The sequence below is a fragment of the Bidens hawaiensis genome, unplaced genomic scaffold (assembly GCF_021521415.1).
Source record: "Bidens hawaiensis isolate Kalapana, Puna unplaced genomic scaffold, B.hawaiensis_p1.1 tig00033540_1, whole genome shotgun sequence".
Lineage (NCBI taxonomy): Eukaryota > Viridiplantae > Streptophyta > Magnoliopsida > Asterales > Asteraceae > Bidens > Bidens hawaiensis.
This window is the reverse complement of record NW_027495756.1, coordinates 95971-106925: the sequence shown is the minus strand read 5'-3', so window position 1 is coordinate 106925 and position 10955 is coordinate 95971. Positions and strand designations below refer to the sequence as shown.

The 10955-nt window shown below is 36.2% G+C and overlaps 1 non-coding gene and 4 pseudogenes across 2 annotated transcripts; all 5 read right to left on the bottom strand.

The window, feature by feature from the left end:
- Positions 1-1603: 1603 nt before the first annotated feature.
- Positions 1604-3492, bottom strand: LOC143585034 (putative serine/threonine-protein kinase PBL23; annotated as a pseudogene).
- Positions 3493-3873: 381 nt separating this feature from the next.
- Positions 3874-4448, bottom strand: LOC143585028 (scopoletin 8-hydroxylase pseudogene; annotated as a pseudogene).
- A 967-nt stretch (positions 4449-5415) lies between these two features.
- On the bottom strand, positions 5416-5487 carry TRNAW-CCA (transfer RNA tryptophan (anticodon CCA)). Its single transcript has one exon. It is a non-coding gene; the product is annotated as a tRNA-Trp (tRNA).
- A 1013-nt stretch (positions 5488-6500) lies between these two features.
- LOC143585023 (scopoletin 8-hydroxylase-like) lies at positions 6501-8117 on the bottom strand (annotated as a pseudogene). Its single transcript, XR_013144479.1, has 3 exons — positions 7609-8117; positions 6883-7221; positions 6501-6767 (listed from the first exon to the last, which is right to left on the bottom strand). The product of XR_013144479.1 is annotated as a scopoletin 8-hydroxylase-like (transcript).
- Positions 8118-8746: 629 nt separating this feature from the next.
- LOC143585027 (scopoletin 8-hydroxylase pseudogene) lies at positions 8747-10327 on the bottom strand (annotated as a pseudogene).
- Between the last annotated feature and the right edge of the window lie 628 nt (positions 10328-10955).

The following is a 10955-nucleotide window of genomic DNA, read 5'->3' as shown; positions in this document are numbered from 1 at the left end:
AGAGAATAGAATAATAATAAAAAAGTACATTACAATTTTGAGGGTTGTACTGCAAATGTGAGTTGTAAACTCGTACTTATCTTGTTTATTTACACCTTCAAAGGTGTATTCTTAATGATAGTAATACTTCAGGCATTATAATTTTTGTACTTAATATTTACATTATGGTCACTTGTCATCGACACACCTTTGTTTAAAAAGGAACGATTGAGGCACATGACATGGAAATCATGAAAGATTTCCTTGATAATCAGGTTGATACTTAAATATACGGTAAGCAGATTTTGGTTGTAAATAACGCTTGTTTGGCTGTATATAAACATGTGTCTAACGTATGTGAAACTGTGAAAGGCGTCTCATGCCTTGGCCTTTCGGACCAAAACTCTCAGAAGCTCTTCTAGCTTTCTTAAAACCAAGAAACTTGGATACACCCCTTCAGTTTCTTTCTTGTAGTTAATATCTAGTTCTGATTGGAATTTTGACATTAATAGTCTACTTGCTTCCCAAAATGAGTAATTATTAGAAGATGAGAAAAAGTATGAAAAAGAATTGATTGTCATGATTAAAAGCAGTTTCATGAGTGATAGGTTATTTTTTTTTTATAGAAACATCACTTTTGGTAAACCTTAATTACCCTTCTATATCTTATTTGACTTTAGTATTATGAACATTAGTTTTATATGAATAATAGATTAATATAGATCATAGAGCATATTATTACCCACTTTTATTATCTTATTTAGAAGTTTTCATATTTTTATGAGAAGTTAGAAAGTGAAGGAATACCAGAACTTGCATAGACAAGAATATGACATCATACAAAAAGCATACTTTATGCCAAAAGGGAAAAACCATCCCATTATGCACTTTATCAAGGGCATGTCTACTTTAATAGAGATGGAATAAATTGCATCTTATGTACAAAGCATACACCAAAAGCAACCTTTTCCCACCCCTACACAACCACCATGACCACCACCACAACCACCACCATCTTGCCAAAAAAGGCGGTCGGTGGCGATCATGTTCCAATTGAGATAGGCACACGAGGTACAGTGGGAAACCTTGTCATGAAGGAGAGAGTATTTCAGAAGACTCGAGACTGGAGGTGGTGATGTAGATGGTGATCACAAGTGTTCAACAAAAACTTCTCCTGACAAGAAGCATCGTGGTGATGGAAATGGTTCGAACTTTTGGCATGGTTTTGGATTCTTGGCCATTTCGTGGCGGAGGGGGAAGAGGAAGGGTGGCAGTAGTGGTAGGTTTTTGCCTAGAATGTGCACCATGGTAGACGTTGCCGACAGTCGCCACCATAGGTTGACCAAGATTCCTAGCTTCAGTTACCGGAACCTTAAAGATGATATTAACCAATTTGAGGTTTAAACAAAGGTTTAGAAAAATATGGCATAATGTGACATGCCTCACATATGTTTTTGGTTTCAAAATCTATGTTTGCAAATATTCACCTTGTTATTATATGTTCAGTCTTTGCCTAACAAAAAGGTAAATTCTTCTTTTAACTAGACTATGCTACACTAAACCGTACATTTTACGTCAAAAGCTGTACATTTATATCGTTCATGGTTGGTTCAACTCCCAATGACTATTCATCAACGTTACTTGGTTCTTAGTCATCTTGAACCATGGCTAGGTACTCAAGAGCCACCACGACGTCACTCATGTATGGCCTCGTGACTGCTTCTTCTTGTAGACACATTGATGCAATTGCAACGGCTTGATGTAAACACTTTATCGGGTAATTCCCCTTTAGCAACGGATCAGCCACCATTGGAATCTTACTATGTTCTTTAAACAAAGGTTTTGCCTACAATCGAGAAATATCATGCAAGTTATATTATAGTTTTATTAGATATAACACCAACAAATACATAAACAAAACCCATTTTAGTGGACCCCACATGTATGCGCGTTTCCTATTATAACATATATAAAACTTACCCATGTAATGAGATGAGATTTGCTCATCGGCGGGTCTTTTGTTATCAATCACTCTTCTCCCTGAGATTAACTCCAGGAATACAACCCAGAAGCTATAAATATCTGACTTTGTTGTTAATTCTCCAGTCATTGCATACTCGGGAGAAGAATAACCATAAGCACCTATCACTCTAGTCGTAATATGCCCGTCTCCTTTTTTCCGACCAAACTTAGCTGGACCAAAATCTGATATCTTAGGATTCATATCGTCGTCAAGTAATACATTTATCGATCTTAGATCTTGATAAATGATCGGAGGGTTGGCCACGTCATGCAAATGTACGAGCCCTTTGGCTACCCCTTTAGCCATCGCCATCCTCGTATGCCAATCAAGAGGCGTTTTCTTCTCATCCAAATCTTCAAGAAAATTATTATACATCAAATGACACAAAAGTTACTTAAGAAGACATATACATTCTATTTGAAAATGAATATACCAAGCAAGTGTTCTTCCAATGAACCATTTTTCATGTATTCTTACACCAATAACCTTTGATGACCATTCGCACAATATCCAACAAGATTGACTAGGTTCGGGTGGTGAATGCGGCCAAGTGTTAGAACCTCGGCTAAGAATTCACGATTCCCTCCTTGTACTCCGATCATGTCAAGTTGTTTCACCGCAACAACCTACGCATGAAACCACATCATGAGCACGTGAGCCACAATTCGGTACAAGCGAATTCATGCAATATGCACCAATTTCACTTGCAGGTGGAGCGAATTCATAAAAAAGAAAACAAATTAAATATTATAAATAAGTGACTTCGCTTCGCTAGCGAGCAAAATTGGTGAAACTTGCGTGAAATCGGTTGTTACATAAGCAAGTTGCCTAGTTTTACAAGTGGTGTCAAAAGCTAAACCACTTGGTCCTAAAATAAAATGGATAATGACCGAAATGTCAATTTAACTAGTCAATGTCAACAAAATGTCCATTTGACCAACCAATTCATATAATTAATATTCACCCTAAAATCGTTGACCTGGTCACTTTTTAATCATTAGTCGCCATACTTTCTAACCAGCTAGATTCTTCTACGTGTTTAAAAAACTTGTCAGAGCCGCAAGTTTATTTAGGCGCCCGGCGAGAGTTTTATGGCTTTCGACGAGATTTTTTGGACAAATGGCATAATCTTATTGGTTAAAAATCCCGTCAAACATTTTAGGAATTGGTTGGTCAAATGAACATTTTGTCGACATTAACTGGTCAAATTGACATCATGGGTCATTTTCCGCAAATCTATAAGATCTCCGAATGATCATTTAACGCTTACTTGGTTTTTGTTTCGGAGACGGCCCTTGTAGACCCTCCCGTACCCTCCTTTGCCCACAAGCAAGTCGGGGTTAAAGTTTTCGGTTGCATGGGGCGAGGTCCTGGAACGTGTAGACCTCGGCAACGATTTCTGAGTCCCCGCGTTTGCGTGTCTCATCGGCCACCATCTTTTGTTTGCTATAATTTCCCGTTGGCATTTCATTCTGGACTTGTTGAGTCATCTTGTAATGTTGCTTATAATTAATCCGACACACATAATTTCATATCATATCATATCCTGTCTTTGATCTCCATTCGTGCACAACCCTTTGACGTTGTTAAAAACCAAGTTGCCACAGTTGAATAATAACAATTAATAATAATAATAAGATTAATCAATGATGAATATGTGTTTAAAGAGATTGATTAATATAATTCTGTTAAAATATTGTAAATGATGTTTGCTTGGTCCAAGATGAGAGAGAGAGAATAATTCGGAATTTGATTAATGATTATCACAATATATTCGATAAAAATAAATATAGAGATAGAATATAATAACTGCTTAACGTATATTAGGTACAAGGATACTTGTATTCACGAAATTAATCCATGAAATCACATCACGAGATCTTGAAATCGTCAATACATATCCAATTAATCATTGGTTCACCGAAATATATAGTTTTGGATAGTTAATCGATCAATTTTTTTACTTTTTTTCACGAAAACCGTTTATGAGCATTTTAGGTTTTTGGCTGAGCGTTTTAAGTTTCTTAGGTTTTTCACGAAAACCGTTTATCATGCTAACATAGTCTTTCCACTCCAAAGCCTTCTCATTATCCGGAACAAAACTAGTTCCATACTTGACCAACGGGCTAGGACTAACCCCCTTGAGATACACCGCCTTCTTTTCAGCCGGTTGACCAAAAAACCTATGGACTGCCGCTTTAAGCGAATGGAGCACTTCCAACGGCACACCATGGTTAACCACTTGGAAGAATCCTAGAGTTTCAAATGCATGAACAATGGCATTGACCACTTGGTCATGGTTGGGACCATCAAGCTCAAATAGATCAATGATCACATTTTCAAGTGAACTAGAAATTTGTTGCTTGTTGATTCGGTGGTGTGGTGGCTGGATGTATCGTCCTGGTACCTTCCGTGAGACCCAAGTCGACCAGACCGTTGACACCATTGCCGTCTTTTACGACAAAATTGAACAATGAGTTATCATCATTGAAACCAGAAGCCATTAATTTCGATCAAAGTAACCTTAAATTTGTTTAGTTGTTGTATGTCCTAGGATCTTAAACATGGACATATATATAGTCATTCTTGGACTCTGGTCAGGAGAGATTGCCTCTTTATAATATAAATGTCTGTACAAGTTGAACTTAATTTATATTTATTTACTTTTCTGTCTTCTGTAATTTTTTGTTAAGTGCGTGAATATGAAGAAATAAACGTCCTCCCTTTCAAAAATAAACATTTTTTTTTCTTAAATTCTAGTTAACATTATATAATATTAATTAACCAAAATACCGCCTCAATTTTTGTCAATATAAGAACTCAACTTAATTTTACCTCATACCATATAATAAGTTGAAACAAGTTTGAATCATATTAACACAATTTAATATTGGTAAATTTTACGTGTTAACTGATCAAGAAATAAGATGATTGGGTAAATTAAAGACGATGTTTATGCGCTCATTTAGAGTTATTTAAGTTATATGAACTTCCCGTTCGATTCTACTTGAAGGTATAACACGTTAGTTTAGGTCACTATTATAAAACTTACAACTTAAAATAAGCGAAAATGGATGAGCATCGACCACATCCATGCTCTCCATCCGTTGTTGTCACGAGCTAGTGAGCTACCATAAAAATATATAGCGGTTGAACCTAATTTTAAATCCCCTTTGTTTTTCCTAAACAAACTTAAATAACACTTGTTAAAACGACATGATTTGACAAGAACTCAGTCTACCCACACCTGTTTTGATACGTCACTAACCGGACCCACTTGTTTATAACTCTTGAGAAGAATATGAAAAACGAAAAACCAGTGTACCTTTAATCATGTGTCCAAGTATTACCTAAACTGCTGCCATTGATTGCATAAATAAAAGAGATAATATAGAAAACATAAAAAAATGTTATGAACCTGACGTGAATCAAACACGCAACCTTCTGATCTGGAGTCAGACGCGCTACCATTGCGCCACAGAACCTCATGCTTATGGTTTCGTGATCAAATTATTTAACCAAGCAATGACACAGATTATTAATTGTAAATTTCTTTTAGCTTGTTTTTGATTCATAACTAGTTTGTTGTGTGATTGTTGATTTTGGTTTTATTGTTTGCAATAGTAGCTAGGTGGACATATATCACAAATTCACAACTACTATTATCATATGATTTGCAAAGTGACGAGAAGTGGACTTGGCTCTTTCTATATTTTTTTCTTTAATGTGTGAGTATTAGCTCCTCAGGTTTAAATATATAATAATAGTTATATTTGGTTGGGCCCCTTCTAATGACCTAATTTGAAAGACCAAACCTAAAATATATTTCCAGGCCTAATTATTTAAATGTTTAAGTTCCGCCGCTGCATATGAAGAAGATTTTTTCACCTGAACTCTTAAAGCAGTGAGCGAGGAATTTAAATGTTGGATAATTATATATGTATATTATTCTACATAGAATGAAGTAATTGTTGCCATGTTAAATCTCAATTGTTAGATCAATCTATAACAAAACTTGGACCACTTAAAGTCCATGAAAACCTTCGGGAAGTAGAAGTTTTCTTTCTGAAGTAATAGTTATTTAGACATTGATCCTTTATATAAGTGTTTTGTAACAAATTAGTTAAGTTACGCTAACTAAAGTTAACTTTAGTATTTTTTTTAACAATATTTTTTTACATAAAGTTAACTTTTAGTTATGTAAATAACCTAATTTGTTATAAAGTACTTTCATAAAGGATGTCGAGTGTAGTTGTTGAAGATAAAGAGCTAAATATGAAAGCATGTATATACATAAAGGACCCAGCCTGTAAGTTAGCTCAATGGATATAGAGAAATAATTATTAGATATTAGAGGACCCAAATAAAAAACTTTTGTGGACCAACTTTAAAACACAAAACAATTAGTTTGGTCAATTTAAAGAAAGGGAAAGTTTATTCATTACACAATTCTCAAACACCAATATTAATATAGATATACATAATAGAAAGTTTCATAACAATAAAATCACTTTGAATCTCATCAAATAGAAGCAAAATCAAGAGACCTCTTTCCATCAAGAGATTTTCCAAAGAAATTGACCATGTATTCATGAAACGTTACGTCTCTATATCGAGCCACCCCATCACGAGCCACCAGCTCAGGCAATGGTCCAATTTTCACAACAGGCAACGGGGCGATGAATAATGGGATCGAGACCCTTGACTTGGTGCTTGTGGTCCGCACTCTGTGTTCCGCACTTTTGTACCTCCCATTGCTTAGAATCTGACATAGAAACACCAAGAATTGATATAATATAAGGAAGCACATAGAAACACCAATGAATAAGAATTTATTTATTGAGTCTAGCTAAAGGGCTAAATCAATATTCCAATTTAACCTGCAATGAGTCACCTATGTTGATGACCAAAGCACCATGGACGGGTAGAATCTCAATCCACTCTTCATCTTCCAATGATGCATCTTCGCCTTTCTTCACGAACAATCCACCAATGTCGTCTTGTAGGAGGACGGTTAGCATGCCCATATCTGAGTGACGACCCGCACCAACGGTTAGCTCAGGGCTCGGACAAGTTGGGTAGAAGTTCACGTTAACTACCCTAAAACCTACAAGCTCATCAAGCCTTGAGTCATCGGGTTTTACTCCAAGGCTCTTGATGAGTGTTGTAGTTTTTTCACCATCTCGGTTGATGTTTTTAGGTACTCGAGAGCAACATCTCTACAAAAAGATAAATTTAAGTATGATTACAACAAAAAACAACGTCTGAAAATAATTAGCATCTCATACCAACCAATATTTTTTGTTTTATTCAAAATAAGGTACACATATTGTTTTTACCAATATTTTATGTTTTATGTTTTGTCCACTTGAGAACACTAAACTACATATGGAGTTCTCCTCTTATCCACAACATTACGCTCAAAACACGTTGGTGATATTTAAGAAACAATATTCCTTACAAACACAACATCTCTTCTAACCACGGGTTGATGTGAGATTTATTTTTAATTTTTCCAATAATTTCATAAATAAGTGAGACTATTTAGGTTGTTAAAAAAAGACCGGAAAAAAAAACAAAAAGGACAAGTGATTTAGGATTCTTACTTGAATTCAGTAGGCCAATACTTAAAAGCATCATCATCATTTGTGTATGGCATAGTAACATAATCTCTCCACTCCAAAGCCTTTTCTTTCTCAGGAACAAAGCTAGTCCCATAATAGACCATGGGACTAGGACTAACCCCCTTAAGATACACAACCTTCTTGTCAACCGGTTGAGCGAAAAAGCTATGTGAGGCTGATTTAAGCGAGTCGAGGAGCTCCAATGGGACACCATGGTTCACCACTTGGAAGAACCCAAGGGTTTCAGCAGCATGGGTGATGGCCTTGGCCACTTGGTCATGGTTAGGACCATCTAGCTCAGATAGATCAATGGTCATGTTTTCAAGTGACTCGGCTGCGTGCTCCTTGTTTATTTGATTGTGGGGTGGTTGGATGTATCGACTCGGTACCTCAGTTAGACCCGAGTCCACCAGACCTTTGACACCGTTACCGTCTTTCACTACAAAGTTGAGCAGTGAGGTCTCATCATTAAAGGTGAGAGTTGGAGCCATTTGAGTCATGTATCAACCTCTAGCATGTGTGTATAGTGTTCATGTTATTAATTTATAGATCATGTTACAATATTTATTTATTTAGTTAAGGCAGCTTGGTCCTGGCCTCATAACTTGACTTTGTCATCTTTTAACATTTTCTAGAATTAAAAATATAATTAATTAAGTTAAACTAATACAAATCGCATCTTTAATTACCAGCAAAACGGTAAGCATCTCAGACTCAGTCTTTGTTCATATATTAAATCTCATCAAATATCGAACGCCGGCTACAAACTTATTATTATTACCAAGTTTGTGATTAGACTAAAAATTATATATGCAGACGTACACACAAGATTAAGTATTGGTGGCGGTTGGATTCGGTATGATTTATGTTATATATAACAATAACCAAGTCACAAAATTCAGTTGTTTCAGGGGTCTCATGAAGTATAGCAATTCTCAACAAGTAACACTTAACCATACATACATGCTTATTAAGTATAACATCATAACATGTATGTTGACAAAATAAGTATAACAAAAATGTTTTGAGTTCATATAAAGTAATATAAAAGTTTAAAGAAAACAAGTTTTATTTGGCATGAAGTCTTTTATTACACACAAGAAACCCCATTATGATCTCATCAAGTAGAAGCAAAATCAAGGGACTTCTTTCCATCATGAGAATTTGCAAAGAAATTGTTCATGTACTCTTGAAATATAACTTCTCTATCGAGCCACCCCGTCACGAACCACCAGCTCAGCCAATGGACCAATTTTCACCACAGGCATTGGGGCATTGAATATTGGGACTGAGACCCTTGACTCGGTGCTTGTGGTTCGCACTCTGTGTTCCGCACTTTTGTACCTCCCATTGCTTAAAATCTGACAAGAACACGCTAAAAATTAATATAATTTACGAGATGGTGCGTTTAACCAACAGGGGCTCGAACAGTTTTTTAAAATTTTAATATAACCTGTAGAGTATCGCCGACGTTGATGACCAAAGCACCGTCGATGGGTGGAATCTCAATCCACTCTTCGTCTTCTGGTGATGCATTTTCACCTTTCTTCACATATAATCCACCAATGCCGTCTTGTAGGAGCACGGTTAGTGTGCCCATATCTGAGTGGCGGCCCACGCCAACGGTTAGCTCGGGGTTTGGACAAGTTGGATAGAAGTTCATGTTGACCATCCTAAAACCTACAAGTTCTTCGAGCCTTTGAGTCGTCGACTTTTACTCCAAGATTCCCAATGAGTGTTTGTAGCAGTTTTTTCACCATCTCTGTTGATGTCTTTAAGTACTCGAGCAACATCCCTACAAAAAGATGGATAAAAGTATTATTATAGAAAAAATAATGTAACGTTCGGCATCTCATACCAAACTATATTGTTCGTTTTGTCCAGAATGAGCTAACAAATTTGTTTTTTGTTTTCCGAGTGAAAACTGCCTAGGAAGTCACCATCCTAGTATAATCCTACTCAATCACAATTAGCTTTTGAGTTCTTGATCCATAATTATTTCGTCTAAAACGCGTTGGTGATATGTCAAAATAAGTAAATAGTTTAAGATTCTTACTTGCATTCACTAGGCCAAAAGTGAAGAGCATCATCATCATTTATGTTTGTCATGCTAACATAGTCTTTCCACTCCAAAGCCTTTTCTTTCTCAGGCACAAAGCTAGTCCCATACTTGACCATGGGACTAGGGCTAACCCCCTTAAGGTACACCGCCTTCTTTTCAGCCGGTTGAGCGAAAAACTTGTGAGCCGCAGCTTTAAGCGAGTCAAGAAGCTCCAACGGCACACCATGGTTCACCACCTGGAAGAACCCAAGGGTTTCAGCAGCATGGGTAATGGCCTTGGCCACTTGGTCATGGTTGGGACCATTTAGCTCAGATAGATCAATGGTCATGTTTGCAAGTGACTCGGCTGCGAGTTCCTTGTTGATTCGATGGTGGGGTGGCTGGATGTACCGACTGGGTACCTCGGTTAGGCCTGAGTCCACTAGACCTTTGACACCGTTACCGTCTTTCACGACAAAGTTGAACAATGAGGTGTCATCATTGGAGGTGAATATTGTTGAAGCCATTTGAGAGCTGAAAATGTAGTGATCTCTTTAGTATCTATCTCTAGCATATATATATATAGTGTTCTTGTTATTCATTTATAAATCATGTTGTAATATATATTTAACTAAGGCATGGTCCTGGCCTCATATGTAGACAATGGTAGTTTAACATTTTCTAGAATTAAAATTTATACAAATTGGCATGTGTACCAGTCTACCAGCAAAACAAGGGGTATCTTCGTCATTGTCTATATTAAATCTCATCAATTTTGGACCCACAGCCTAGAGCTATGCATGAAACCAAAAAACCCATCCGAAATCCAGAAAATCCAAAAATCAAACCGAAACAAGGAACGATGATTTGAGTTTATGTTTTTGTAAAAACTGAACCAAACCATATTTGTAGATTTTCATTTTTATCTTTTATTATAAGTAAATCTTAAGAATTTAATTAATCTATAACTAAAATATTTTAGCCAAAATGTATAATAATCAATTAGTTATTTATTAAAGAAAAACAAAATTTGCGACCAAAACTTTTAAGGTCAAATGAAAACAGATAAAGTCAAAAATCCTAAACCAGATGGTTTCAAAAATCCAAAAACGATTTTTGGATTTTTGTTGCGGCTTTAGCTCAAAACCAATCCAAACCAAACCAAACCATGCACACCTTGGCCACCAATTACTAATTAGTAATTACCAATTTTGCGAACTAATCACAGCTAAAATTGTGAAAATGAAGAGCCACAATCTCCGATTTAATCATTCAATCAAACTCTTAT